Source organism: Amblyomma americanum, chromosome 1 (assembly GCF_052857255.1).
Source record: "Amblyomma americanum isolate KBUSLIRL-KWMA chromosome 1, ASM5285725v1, whole genome shotgun sequence".
Taxonomy (NCBI): Eukaryota; Metazoa; Arthropoda; class Arachnida; order Ixodida; family Ixodidae; genus Amblyomma; species Amblyomma americanum.
Genome location: NC_135497.1, coordinates 307105879 through 307120978, shown reverse-complemented (window position 1 = coordinate 307120978; position 15100 = coordinate 307105879). Strand labels below are relative to the sequence as shown.

At 44.4% G+C, this 15100-nt stretch overlaps 1 pseudogene across 1 annotated transcript in view; it reads left to right on the top strand.

Annotated features, from left to right (window-relative positions):
* The window catches only part of LOC144119939 (nuclear pore complex protein Nup133-like), a 117097-nt pseudogene that overhangs the window by 19024 nt on the left and 82973 nt on the right, over positions 1 to 15100 (top strand). The window contains exons 9-16 of the transcript XR_013312415.1: positions 1253 to 1314; positions 2807 to 2874; positions 3497 to 3588; positions 4311 to 4413; positions 6250 to 6312; positions 6780 to 6867; positions 11029 to 11089; positions 12201 to 12272. The product of XR_013312415.1 is annotated as a nuclear pore complex protein Nup133-like (transcript). The remainder of the gene's footprint in view (positions 1 to 1252; positions 1315 to 2806; positions 2875 to 3496; positions 3589 to 4310; positions 4414 to 6249; positions 6313 to 6779; positions 6868 to 11028; positions 11090 to 12200; positions 12273 to 15100) is intronic.

Genomic DNA, 15100 nt, shown 5'->3' with positions numbered 1-15100 from the left:
CATTGTTTTGCCTGTTGGTTGCATAGAATGAGTTATAGTGATGCTATTAGCATCGGTCACACCTCGTATACTGCAGTTTTTAATATTTTAATTAGCTCGCAAAAGCTAATTCGTGGCGCTGACGGTGTCACCATACAGTGGCAGTTTTTAGCAGCGGATATGACATCACTTTGCGCTAGCTTGATGATTGGAGAAAGAGTAAGTATACTGCGAATTGGGTTAATAACTAGAGATACGTTTTGTAAGGTTTTTGTGTTTTATATTACATTAACAAAACCAGCTTGTTTACCCTAGATAAAAGCACTGTAAATCAAGTAAAACAAAAACACGCCACCAGAGGCACTGGCTACTTTTTGCATCGAAGGACTTTGCACCTCTCTGTAAACATCCTACGACCTAGCACGAAACACTTATGGCTACTCTCTATGTATCTGAGAGCGGCTTTGCGGAATCGATCCGATCGAGCCATTGCACTCTATAAACGTTCGTTTCGGTCCCATGGAAGGATGCGTTCGTTTCACATTTAGCAGGCAATGTGCGTCGTCAGTTTGTGGAGAATCACCGGGCGGTGGCGCCAGATGGCACCACGTTCCCATCAACAGCGCGCGCTCCTTGCTCGCCGTGGCCAACCAGCGCGCTCGGAGCGACTATAGAGCGACGGGCGATGGTTGGCGGTAAGCAGTAGCGGTACGCGCTATGCTAAATGTGTCTGATATCTTGCGCAGGCTGTCACACCGTCGCAGTATCTCGCGCTCAAGTTCGGATCCATAAGTAAGGGAACGTCACTGATCAGTGTTCTCTTCTGCGCTGTCGACGCGATGGTGAAGCATCGCTGTGTCAGCTGCAGGCATTCACATGGTTGTTATAACCATGCAAACGGCGCTGCCAGCCTTGGCATGAACGAGTTACAGAGAATAGGCAACCATGGAGTGCAAACTCCCGCCACGTTCTAAGATAGGCTGTTTTGATTGGTCGCCCTTTGTGTCGTCATTGGGAGGGTGAAATGGGAATGGGAAGCTGCGCAAAAATCGAGTTGAGGGCAGCATTTTGTTTGGTTATATTTTGAAATTTCTTCATTGAATAACTTCCGTTCCCATGCATTGATTCTTGTAATTCTTTTTGAGTCAGCATCTGTGTGACATAAAGAATTCATCTGAAGCGTAACCGGCATCATCCGTTCAAGCGGTCTTTCGCAGCCCCTTTAAGGTGACTTTGGCATCCTAATTTTTCTCTCTTGTCTTCCTCTGCAGAGAATCGCAGCAACACTTTCCCTATGCACCTGAAGGCATGGTGCATTGACATGCAGTTGTCAACGTAAGTTTCGTCCTCATTTCTGTCGACTAGAGGTGTGCAAGAATCAAATTTTTGGCTGCGGAGCAAATACGAATAATAAAAATTGGATGTGAACAGAATAAAATATTTTCAAATTTCGAATGGCAGTACTGGTAGTTCCAACTGAAGAGAAATGCTTTTCCACAAAACACAGCAATGAAAAGATACAATTATATTCCAAATAAATAAATAGATAAAGCATAATTTACTAAACCTTTTAAGCCCACCAGGCATTAAGGGAGGGGGAATCGTATAGTAGTAATACTAGTAACAAACATTATTTTTTTAGACATGCATTATTTACGTTTCTTTGGATAACAATTGCATCAGAGGAAAAATAAATGTGATGTCATGCAGTTTGACCTACTGCTCACGTGACAAAGGAGCTTACTGAGTGCTGTCTTGAAGCCTTATAAGATGACCAAATACCTCCTTACTGGAGGAGGGATCTCAGGGGTTGATTATCGGAGGGGCAATGCATAATTAAGGTACTGCTGGCAGCGCGACAATATGCCTTGCGAAACAGACACAGCAGCAGCAACCTGAGCGCCGGTTGTGGAATGCTGCCCGAAAGGTTGTGTTCATAACAACACAGAGCCCACTTAGCCCTTGTTTATCAGTTTCACTGGACTGCAAGCCCCTTGATGTGCCTGAACGCATGAACGAAACCACGCGTTTAGATGTCCCAGTGCTCGGCCCGCACCTTATGTGCTGTGGTTGGCTGGCTTTGAGCCAGACGTTTTTGTTGAATGCTTTTTTCTTCCCCTCTGTGTCCTGAGATGTGCAGTTTCTAGATTCTCGCTGGCAAAAATTGAGAGTGATCACCGCAAAACAGCCACAGCAGAGCACTCTTTCTGCATTTACACCTCTTCCTCCACAAGCCGGGCCGCTTCTGCGTGCGTGCCGTGTCTCTTATCATAGTGATTTAAAATGACATGTTCACAGCCAGCTGTAGACTACATCGTGGCGCGACACACTGACATGCCATGTGGTGGGGCACTTCATTTTCTGATTTGCAAGCCTGCAGCGACAGTGCCAAGGCGGCTCTCAATGGCCCTCAGCACATTGATTTTATCAAGGCCTAGCTTACCACGCGCTGGCTTTTAGTCTTGCTCACGTGCTGGCAGTCGATACTATGTCGCGATGTAATGCAGCAAGTTTAGATGAAAAATAAATATGCAACTTCTGATTGTTTAGAGGAGTAGAATAGTGCTAGTAGAGTGTGAAGTACAGTGCGAAGCAAATCTAATAGTGAATAGTCGCAATCTATTCCAAGTTTCCCTAACCCTGTGTTTGGTGCATCATAGCCTTAGTTGGTTTTGCGCCATTAAACTCCATATAACTGTAGCTATCCATTTTAAATTTCCAATATTTGTACGCCCCAACCATTGAAGCTTGCTCTTGTCTTGTTTTCGTTGCACAAATGACCGGTTTTGCAAATTTTGCTGCATATTTTTCACTCTTTCCTGCACAGGAATGGTGTTGCAATCTTGATGGCTGCTCTGAATCCCCAGGTTTCTCAACGGCTCTACTATGCCATTGGTGAGATTTTTGCCGATTGTTTTGACTGTACTACTTTCAAAACTCCTCATGAAACATATTCTTCTCTTATGAGCTTTTACTGAGATTTTGAAGCTGAAGGACATATTCACAGCTGTCTGCCTAGCAAGTGTCTGTGATTTCGGGGCTGTGTTCGTCACTTCCCTGTCTGTCCTTGTCTGTGTGCACTACTAGTACCTGCTATATTGGCATATATGTTGAAATGTCACAGCTGCAGCAAGTTTTTAAACTACACAATATGACTTGATGATTTGTTCGTCCCAATATCTTTACAGAAATATTTTCGGTGATTTAAACTTCACAGTTTGGCTGGAAGGGCACTGTGGGAATTATTAGTTTTGTTTGTGTTCACATTAGGGTGTATGTATGTATGAGTAGCAATATGAGCTTGACACCTTCAGCCTGACAGCAGTCTGCAAATTGTGCTAAGAGACGGGGATGAACATACAATGGCTTTGATGTGTGTAACACATCTTGAGATGCAACTTTTTTCTTTGGATTTTTTTCTATTTTTATTAGAATAGGGTAACAAGTCTATCTGTGTGTTGGCTGATGGCAGCACCATTGTGTACACACCAACATTTTATTGCTGTTTTCTCTCTAGGCACTGTGGATGTTCGTAGCTTGGGCTCACCAGCCAACAGTCCAGCCAGCTTCATGGACTTCACAGTGCTTCGTTTCTGGGAGCAGTATATGGTCAGTTGCATAGGGATTCGGCACCCCTAATGGGTAGATGTTGGGTTGCTGCTTTTGGGTCATGTTTGCTGTTTTCTATTTGCTACTTTGCTCTCGTTTGCCAGTCGTATTATTCATCCGAGAAATTCATTTTTGTGTTTTAGTGTGTGGTCTTTCTTTCTTTTCTTGTTTAACACAGTTCCATTGTTGATATTAGGAAATTGCAGCTAAAGCTGCTATTTTTAATTTTGAATAATAAAATGGGAATTAATAAAGAAGCATGCTCACATAGGCCTTGCTAGTTTCTAGGTGTACTGATCACTATTCCGGATTATCGTGCCTGAACCAATGTCTGCAGAAATTTTTCTTTTTTGCACTATTAAGGAATGGAACAGTCATTTGGAAAAGTAAGTGTACAGTGTAAATGAAAATGCAATTTTTTTTTTTTCCAACACTCCAACCCTTCTGCTACAACATATATGAGCAAGCGGTGCAGCCCTTGAAAAACAATATCGCAACAATTTGGTTGTGGCAATGCTATACTTCCACTGTCACTTAGCGCACATGCCGGTGGTAATTTTGCCATCATTTCGTTCGTATCTCAACAACTTTCTGTACCTCTCCATATTGCAGTGGACTTTTTGTGGCAGCAGTTTTGTGAATTTTTTCTTCCCTTAAAATAACTGGATACTGAACCACAAGTAAAAGGTTAAAATGAATTGCACTTTTTTTCTGTCTGACAGGAGAAAGATGAAGAAGCACTGCTGAGCTACAAGTTTGTCCTTCCATCAGCAATGTGCCCCTCCAGCTTTGTGTACAGTGGCACCAAAGTCTACTGTGTGATGTGTGAGTATGCAGTTGATGCATTTTTCCGTCTGACAGGCTTCTGTCAGCAATAAGAAATGTGCCCATTCACTAGGCCATGTTGAATTCCTCGGCATTCTTTGGGGCAACAAGATCGTGCGCGTGCACTGAAAACAAGTTACTGGTGGCTTTTCTTCAAACTTCACGAGCAAGCTTGTGATTAACAGAAGTCTTACCTAGCAGATTTTTAGATCAAGCAAACGGCAAAAGAACTGCCAGGACGGGGCAGACGGCAAGTGCCAGAAAAGTAGCAAAGAAAGTGACTCTGGTACATTGAGTGGTGCATTTGTTCTGACAAAAAAAAAATTGGATATGGTTTAGCTCTGGTTACATCTGGAGTGACACGATAGCCACAGCTGGCCGAGTGGAACTCGCTCAGTCGAATTGCAAAGTCAGTCTTTCGCCGCTCCGTTTCGTTGGGTTTTCCTTCTTCATCTTCGTCCCTGCCGCCGGCAGCTGCCGCACCACGTGACCGACCATGCACCATGTGACCAACCACGTGACCACATGGCGGTGCCGCCACGGTGGCCACAACACCGCCACGCTGAAGGCTCGAAATGCTAGAGTAAAGTAGCTATCGCTACAAAAAAGAAAATGGTAACAGATCAGTAATACGAATCTGATAAGGGTTATGGAAAATACTCATATCATCTAAAACGTAGAAAACCCGTCTGCAGAAGCACAAGAGATGCATTCGCGCAAGCTTATTTACATCTGATGGGCCGCGCTCCACCGCTCACTCGCAATATTGGTGATCGTTAACTCGTAGTGCGTTGGCGATGTGTGGTCTGCACGCTGCCACCCACTGCTCACTCTGCATACTGCATGTCTAGCAATAGTGGCATTGGTGATGTGCGGACAGCACTGAGTGTTCACGGATGCAGTCGCTGCTTGCACGTTCATATCTGCTGTTGTAGCACGGGGGAGTGTTCGGATATTCAAAATTTTGGCCATTGTTCACAACACATTCCAGCAAGGGAATTTTACAAATTTGCAGCATTCCAAAATTTATATCAACCGCAGTCGTATTATGGAAGTATCATTCCAAAATTTATATCAACCGAGATCATATCATGGAGGTTCTACTGTGCAGTAAAGCACGACATGACGCTACATCACTGGGCTATTAGCTTGTTGAGGCTGGCTAGTTGGTCTCGCTTTACGATAGACCTTTTCATAAACAGGTCAAGGAGCGCTGCCATATTGGACACTGGACTGTGGTCGTAGCACAGGAAGAGTTGGAGGAAGCTCCCCAACGCTTTTCGCAGAGTCCCAAAAAAAAATACGTTTTTTCCGGGGCTCGTGAAAAGGTCTATATATGGTAATATATGGTAACCTCTTGAAATAAGCTCTTTTTTTGTGAAGAGGAGGAAGAACATAACTACATGAGCACTAAATGTCAACTGACGGAATTTAATGATTTCTTGTGTGTGCCTATCCTTGCCTATGCTGATTAAAGAACACTTTTCAAAGAGTGGTGTAGAATGTTTGCATGTGTTATAATGTAGTACAAGCAGTTCGTCTTGTTCATTCTTGTTCTCTACGTTGTGTTTATGTTCACGAAGGAGGTCATTAATGCAATGACCAGTTTGTCCTACATATACTGCCATCCACTTCTGTCTCTGTTCCTTGTTTTCTGATGAGCTCCAACCTTAGAAAAGTATGAAACAATAATGCTAAGGTTCGACGGGAGTATTGAAATTAAATGTCTTCCGCTGTACAGTTAGTTAACATTGCCTGCGTGGTCTGCAGTCAATAGTGTGCTTTTGCTTGAGTGGGCAGGAAGGTTTATTTATGTTTTTATTTTTTTATTTTCAGCTGACAGCGATGTGGATGACCTGGATGTTATTGAGTTCAAGAAAGACAAGCTTCTAGGATCAGGTGAGACGACAGCACCAATGAGGTACGCGAAATATTCAGTTCCAACAGCTTGGGCTGGCTTATCAGTGTAATAAAATTTGTATTGAAGTGCAAGAGCTGACCTGAATATAAACAGACTTCTGTTTCTTTTTATGGCAAGTTTTTTGTGGCTGCTACAGTTATCAAGCAACATGCCATGTCTAGATGCACACAGTACAGCCAGTAATAGTGCTGAAAACAGCAGGAAAAGTCATGCATTTTTCTTTGTGTGTTTTCACTCTCTTCACCGTTTAACAATAGCATTGTGATTGTTGCAGGTATATGCCCTTCTATTGCAGTGCTTGCAGTGGCACCAGCTGTAAACTGTGCCACATGTGGCAAACCACATCTTCCTTTTCATTTTTTCTAAATGATGAAAATAATGACTAGATGTTTGGATGTGCCACTTCTTTTTAGCAACAGGTGCTTCTCATTCTTTTGGTTTGCAGGCTGCTATGAGGGAACACCATTGTTCTTTTCCCGTGTCAACGGCAATGTTTGCATTCGTTCAGTCCATGCACCCGCACGTGATGCAAGGTCAGTGCACCTTTGTGTATGAAACTTTTGCTATATTTATTGTTTTCCCTCAGTTTTCTTTGATACAGAGTGAACATCACTGGGTTGACAGTGAGTTTATTTGCTCATAAGTGTTTGCAGGATGTGCGTGCTGTGCCCTCGTCGGGGCGCGCGAGCGCCCAACTGCAGGCACAAATAAAGTTTGCTCCAATCCAATCCTGCTATGGTGGCTCAGTGGCTATGTTGCTCAGCTGCTGATCCCAAGGTCACAGGATCAAATTCTAAGTGTTGCAGCCACATTTCAGTGAAAGTACCCCAGGGGTTCTAAATTAATTCTGAGCACTCTGCTATGGCATCCCTCGTAGCCCATTTGTTGCTTTGTGTCGTTAAGCCCCACATACTACTAAGTAAAAGCTCATTAATTTGACACTCATTAATTGTAAAATCTGGTTAATTTGAATTGCTGGTGCGGTCTTGGCAAGCACTCATGGAAGTCTGTGGCGTCGAACGCTCTCTAATTCGGCCGTTAATTCAAGCGGGCTCCCGAGGCAGCATCCAGGAATGACTGACACAGCAAGCAGTCATCACAATAGCCCTACTCAAAACTGAGCTGCATGCTGCAGAGTTGCCCACACCCCTCTGCCATGCATGCAATGGCAGTCATGACGAAAACTGGACGACCCCGTCTCCAAGAATTGTCTGACCGTGTAGTTTTCGGCTTTCTTTGTGGAGCTTCGCGTCAAGCCTACATCGACGACGGCTATGGGCCACGCATCAGCCATCCAATCGAGCCCAATTGTTCACAGTTTTAGACGTAGATTAGCGCCGCCACAAGCTTCACTCTTTCATTTGCATGGTTCTTCTACTGCGCCAAAATTGCGCACTTGTCACACACCATTTTCTGCTTGTACACAGAAGCACGGCCACGCGTCTTATCCAGCAGCCATAGGTGAAGCCTTTTCACAGCCACTTGTGAAGCTCTACCGCTACCGCAATGCACCCTGAAGGATGCTGCGAGGGCTCTTGCCATTTTGGAGCAGTTCTGTTGTGAACGCAATAAGGTTTTAATAGAAATGCGAAAAATAGTCATTGTCGCGCTGTTCCCATCTCAAAAGGAGGCTACCATTGCCCAATTTTTTTACTAAATAAATTTGTCAATGCAAGTGGTTCTTGTCGGTTTTTTTCGAGGTAATTCAATAATTTGAACTTTGGATAATTCAGACATTTTTCCCGGTCCCTTGAAATTTGATTTAATGACCTTTTACTGTACTGCTATGCTTGCAGGATGTAAAGTTGTGTGCTCAGCAGTGCCACTTTTGCATTTTTAGACTTGCTCAAAGGCTTGAAATGGCTGTGCTGTGCTCATGCATTGATCTGGGCTGGCCACAAGCAACTGAATTAATGATAGAATGTATGAAAAACTTTGTGGATGCAGATGTGCATGTCACTGTGGACGATGCACCACCTACATGTTGTATCCTCATTTGGGCAGTTAGTGAAACTGGCTGCATCAAAATTGTTGATAATAGTCATTTTCAGATTTGCTTAGGTGGAGCTGCACGTGCAGTTTTTCACCAAAACTGAAAACACCTGTTGTCCTTGTGGCTGCAGGGCTGATGCTTCCTTTGCATGCTGAACATGAAAGGTCTTCTCAATTTGGCTGCACTTTCTGCACCAGTTCAAGCGGTGCAGCACTCTTGCTCTTGATTTGTCAGTGCATCTAGGGCCACCTGCACTTCGGCATTTGATTTCACGTCGTGCTGCGTGAGTTCTGCACTTCTGCACTAGCCTTCTGGCGAGGTTTCTTCTTATACAAGTCAACGTTTATAGATATGCTTCAGTTTCGAAACTCTCAGCCAGAGCAGGGCGTGACTTGCTTCTAGGGAGTGTGAGAGCACTGCAGTTGATGCTTGCGTCATCGTGGCAGTCATGCGGCGTGGGCGACAGCGAGCACCTTATTGGATGCGGAGGTAGAATGCTTTGTTGTGCATCTGGCAGTTTTTTTTCTTGACTTATCATTCCATTCATGGCTTTCAGTAATGGCTAGTCGATCTCCTTCACCAGTGGATATCCATCAAGGAGAAGTTTGAAAGGTGTCATGAACAGCACGGTTAACCACGACTGCTCATGCATATGCAGCTGCTCCCTATCAGGAAGTGTTATTCTCATCAAACTTCCGAGCATTTATTTGGTGTGGTACTGTTTTATCCTCCACGCAATATATGTGATTAAGTTTGAAACAATGGCTTAACCTAAAAAAAATAGAGACATAATCAATGGTGATGTCAAGAAGATAAATAAGGATGCATCTGCATTGAAGAAAAAAGCCGTTCTGACGCAATTTACGATCAATCTCAGCCTAGCCATCTGTCGTTTACCTTCAGAAAGCACCGATCGCGGAAGAGGGTGGACGAAGTTTAGCAGCAAGCAGCCAGTATCATTTAATCAGTTAAGAAAGTTGAACGACAAAATTATTTTGAGAGCATTTATCTCACAGCTATTACTGAAAATGGTGCTTCCCTGCAACTTCCACTGAATTGGAAGATCTTGCAAGGTCAGATTAATTTGATCCCACTTTTAGAATCAGAGCCTGATCTTTGCGAAGTACGTTTTCATATGAAACCGATCTTCGAGAAGTGCATTTTTGTATGACACTTTAAGGAGCAGCTGTTTGTCTTTAAGAGTAGTGAGTATCATTTTTCGATCAGCTGCCTGGAATGCTAGATGAATTTACAGCCCAATTAGTTCACTTTTATTTGGTATTGCATATGCATTTTTTCTTGCAAAAGTAAGATGGCAAAAAAAGAAATTCCATGCTTGCGTCACCCCAGGGTGAGGCTGGAGCAGCCTGACACTGCCCGGAGGACAAAAAGAGTGCTCGCAGGACTACCTCTCAATAGGTCCACAGTATAAATGTGTAATAAATGTGTGCTTACTTTTAATTTCAATAGCCTGAATCACTTTGGGACATTAAATCCACATAAACCAAACCAATCCTTGTACTTTTAACATTCTTATTTGTTTGCATGGTGTCACTTACTTTTAGTCAGTGCATTTGTCTATTGCGATCCTTCATTAGAAATTTTTGCATTCAAACATTGGTGCCTTGCCCAGTGCTACAGTGTTGAGTATATCATGAAGGAGTACATTGAAAAATGTTGCATCATGAGCAGCAAATTAAGCCAGGACGTTGGGACTCTGAGTGCACTTAAGGGGATACGTGGGTCTTGAAATAAACATTTTTATTATTAAAGATATCGTAATTAAATTGGATATGTATATGTGTTCCTTCTTCCTAGTTTCAAAAATATAATTAGTTTCAGTATAGCTCAATTAGGTTCCATATTATAGGAAAATAACAAGCCTAATTAGTTAAATTCTTACGTGTCATTAAGACACTTTCTTTCTGCATTTTTGGTTTTGGATTGAAATGAGGCTGCAGCCAAAGGCCTGCCATCTGGAGGAATGCTAATTATACTGTTGATGAAGCATATAATCTTATAAAAATGTTAAATTTTGTACAAGCGCCATAATTAAGAAGTATAGTTAATGACATTGTTCACAAAATTTTAAATGTTTGACTAAGCCAAACAAAACCAGCATAGCTTCATAGTTTATTTATTTATGAATCTAGTGGTATAAGATTAATTTAAATTGCACCATCAAATCATAATAAAAACTTCTGTAAGGCTAGTCATGTTGGCAAAAACACGAAGGTGACAACAAAATTGCATTTGAAGTGCACGCGTAAGCCATTCGGAGGTCGTTGTAGAGACCTCAAAAAATAGCAGAATTCGTACGTTCCAAAAATATTTCACAGTAGGGAGTAATACAGTGGGGAAGGGGCCCAGCTTTCAAATAAAACCGAGATGGCGGCCATCAGATGGCGGCCGTGGGAACCGACGGGCACTAAGTCCTGCCGAATTTTTTCCAAAGTCACCATTTCCATGCTTCGTAGGTGCAATATATATATATATATATATATATATATATATATATATATATATATATATATATATATATATATATATATATATATATATATATATATATATTAGTAGGTATTATCAGAGTGACCTTACTGCTGGTCTTATCACATATAGCTGCTTATGCACCTTTCATAAGGCGGTTACCACATAGTCCAGCCGCAAGTGCTTATAGTTTCACATGCCTTGCTTTCAGCCTTGCCGTGGAACTCATGCTGCAGTGTTCATCTTCGCTCACTGATGATGAGACGATGGAGGTGAGCAGTGCATAGCAAACTTCTTTTTTTTTTGTTTTCGCTCAGTAGTATTTGCATGAGAGAAACTTGTTTAAAGCTTTGTAAGCCTGATTTAACCACAATGTGAGAGCTGTAGAATATCTTCGCATCTAGGAAAAGTGTGCATGGACTAACACTTGATGACTGCTTCATCACTAGTCATTCAGATCATCGTTACCTTCCTTGCTAGTATAAGATATAAACCCTTTCACATTAGTGAGAGTTCCTGTAAAGACATTGAAGAAGTATTGGCAACAAATATTAAGTTTCTGTTTGTTGGTGACAACAGTGTGCCGAGGCTTAGAAATGGGAGGGTTGGAGGAGACACCCCTGGTTGAACTTTAGACAATTTATTGCAGCATCATTTTGTTCCTACTGTTTGGTTCGGTTTTCTCACTCTGTGACACAGGGCAGTACACAGAACCACCAAAGGCTGTGTGCGCTTGCAGCAGACGATGGAGCAGCAAAAGTGCAGTGGAGCAAAAGTGCCGCTGTCCTTTGACATCGCTGCATATGGAAACCCAAAATCAAAACTTTAGAAGAAAAACAGTGCTGTAATAAATTATCCAAAATGCACCGGGGCATACCCTCTCCAGTTCTGTCATTCGAAAGGCCTTCCGCACTACCATCGGCAACAATAGGGGGACGGCTAAATATTTGAGGTCTCTACTACAAACCAGCTGGGACACATTTTGACATCTGAGCCAAGCATTTTCAGTAGTGTGCATTTGCTCTGGGGGCTCTGTGGTTGGCTGGAAATGTAGTACTCATTACTTGACTTGGTATACCTTGTGATGCAGCTGCTGTTAGTTCTGAAAGCCATCTTTATCTTTAGCTCTGCTATTTCTGAGATTTGTGAAAACATGTCATTTCGCCATAATATGTGAGATGTTTCCTGTCGTTCCGTATATATGATATTATCAATGTGAACTTACTCCTGGTCTTATCACAAATAGCTGCTTATGCACCTTTCATGAGGCTGTTACCTTTGTAGTCCAGCAGCAAATGCTTATAGCTTATCCCGTGAGTGCACGAAGGTGTATACATACTTCTGTGCGACATCTCTCACTCTCGCTGTCATTGTCCATTCCAGGGGATCAGTGTTGATGAAAGAAATTTACAGAAGCTGCGTTCAGCATTCGCCTTGTTTTGCCAAAATGAGCTGGTAAGTGGATGGCAAGCGGCAAGCATTCTGTTTTTTCTACTCCAAGGGCGTAGCTAGTGAAAATTCTCATTGTACACTCTGCCACACTGCAGGATTTTCTAGTATATTGTCACGTAGTGGTGACGGCAGTCGAAGGAGCGATGAAGACGGACAAAAGGTCTTCTAAAAGAAAACTGTTTATTGGGCTGACTTGTGCCCACAATGGACTGAATCACTCGGCGGCGGCGAAGCGACAAGCGTGCTCGGCGGTTGTCGAACAGAATGCCCGCCGCTGTCAGCCGTGGTCAATTTAAAACTGATAGTAAACTTTCGAGATAAAGCGTGCAAAGTTACTAGAACATTCCGGACCAACATAGAATCAGCTCTGCCTGGCTGCTATCAATCGAGATAAATCTAGTTGCATCTTGCGTCGCAAACAAAGCGATAAAGTGGTGTGGCGGCAGATTTAAAGAACGAAAAAACACTGCAAATATTCATGGCATTACTCCCCTCTCAAAGAAGCATCCACCCGATGCAGTGAAACAAATAATGCGACTAGTAACAGATAAAACGGATCTTGGGAAAAAAGAGTATGGAAATGCAGCGTCCTTGAGCGCGCATGATGTGGCTTCAGACGGACTACATGGGCAACTTCTGGTCGTACGCGGCGTCGCTGGGATGCAGTCATTGCATCAGGGATGACTTCATAATCCAGTTCACCTAGCCGACGAAGAGCCTTGTACGGGCCGAAATAGCGGTGCAAAAGCTTTTCACTCAATCCACGGCAGCGAATGGGCATCCAAACCCAGACTTGGTCTCCTGGCTTTTATTCCGCGTTGCGTCTTCATAGGTTGTAGCGTCTGGCGTCGGTTCGCTGCTGATCTTTGATCCGTAATCAGGCAAGCCTTCGAGCTTCTGCGCGTTGAAGGTAGGTGGCAACGTCGACATTTTCTTCTTCTGTAACGTTGGGCAGCATGGCGTCTAGCGTGGTCGTGGCCTCCCTGTCATGGACGAGCCTAAAAGGCGCCATCTGGGTGGTCTCCTACACTGCAGTGTTGTAGGCGAAGACGACGTAAGGCAGGATGACAACCCAGGTTTTGTGTTCGGCATCGACATACATGGCAAGCATATCGGCGATGGTTTAGTTCAGGCGCTCGGTCAGTCCGTTGGTCTGCGGATGGTATGCAGTTGTCCTCCGGTGGCTGGTTTGGCTGTAATGCAGGATGGCTTGCCTTAGTTCCGCCGTGAATGCTGTTCCTCTGTCTGTGATGAGCACATCGGGGGCGCCGTGTTGAAGAAGAATGCACTCCACGAAAAATTTGGCGACTTCTGCTGCTGTTCCTTTCGGTAGGGCTTTCGCCTCGGCGTAGCGGGTCAGGTAGTCGGCCGCTATGATGATCCACTTATTTCCACAAGTTGACGTTGAAAAAGGGCCAAGCAAGTCCATGCCGATCGGCTGAAAGGGCCTTGAGGGAGGTTCAATGGGGTTCAGAAATCCTGCTGGTCGTGTGGGAGGGGTCTTTCATCGCTGTCAATCTCGGCAGGTTTTCACATAATGTGCGACATCGGCAGACAGTCGGGGCCAGTAATACTTGTCTTGAATGTGGCGGAGGGTGCAAGTAAACCCGGGATGTCCAGCTGTCGGCTTGTTGTGTGAAGTGTGTAGAACTTCTTCGCGGAGACAAGCAGGTACAACAAGGAGGTAGGCTGTTTTGCTCGCTGCAAAGTTCGTCTTCACAAGGACCTCATTCTGCACACAGAAGGAAGCCAGTCCTCACTTGAATGAAGCGGAGGGTGAAGAAACCTTGCCTTCCAGGTACTCGATTAGGCATTTTAGGTCGGGGTCCGAGCGTTGCTGCTGAGCAAAAGAGCTGGGGCTGATGGGTCCCAGGAAGGCGTCCTCATTGTCGTCCAGCGGCGGTGTATCTACAGGGGCTCGTGAGAGGCAATCGGCTTCAGAGTGCTTGCGTCCGGGCTTGTAAAGGACAGTGACGTCAAACTCCAGGAGACGCAGACTCCATCGAGCGAGTCGGCCAGAGGGGTCCTTCAAATTGGCAAGCCAGCACAGCGCGTGGTGATCGCTGACCACCTTGAACGGTCATCCGTACAGGTAGGGGTGGAATTTTGACGTAGCCTAGATGATGGCAAGGCACTCCTTCTCAGTTGTCGAATAGTTAGCCTCAGCCTTGGAAAGGGAACGGCTAGCGTATGCGATGACTTTCTTCAGCCCGTCGCTTTTTTGAACGAGGACGGTGCCTAGGCCCACGCTGCTTGCGTCGGTATGAACTTCAGTATCGGCATTTTCATCAAAATGCGCGAGGATCGGTGGGGACTGTAAACGACGCTGAAGTTCTTTGAAGGCTTCTGCTTGTGGCGCTTCCCATTTAAACGGTACGTCTGCCTTCGTCAGTTGGGTCAGGGGCTCGGCGATGCGCGAAAAGTTTTTCAGAAATCGTCGGTAAAGTGTGCACAGTCCGAGAAATCTGCGCACTGCTTTCTTATCGGCCGGCGGTGGAAACTGTTCAACAGCAGCTGTTTTCTGCGGGTCTGGGCATACTTCCTCCTTGCTAACAATGTGGCCTAGAAACAGCAGCTCTTCGTAGGCAAAGTGGCACTTCTCTGCTTTCAAGGTTAGGCCAGACGACTTGATGGCGTCTAGTACTGTTTGAAGTCTTTTGAAGTGCTCTTCAAAGTTCGAGGCGAAGACAACGATGTCATCTAAATATACCAGACAAATTTGCCACTTCGGGCCTGCCAGCACTGTATCCATTACTCGCTGAAACGTCGCTGGTGCGGAACAGAGACCAAATGGCATCACCTTGAACTGAAACAGCCCATCCGGAGTGATG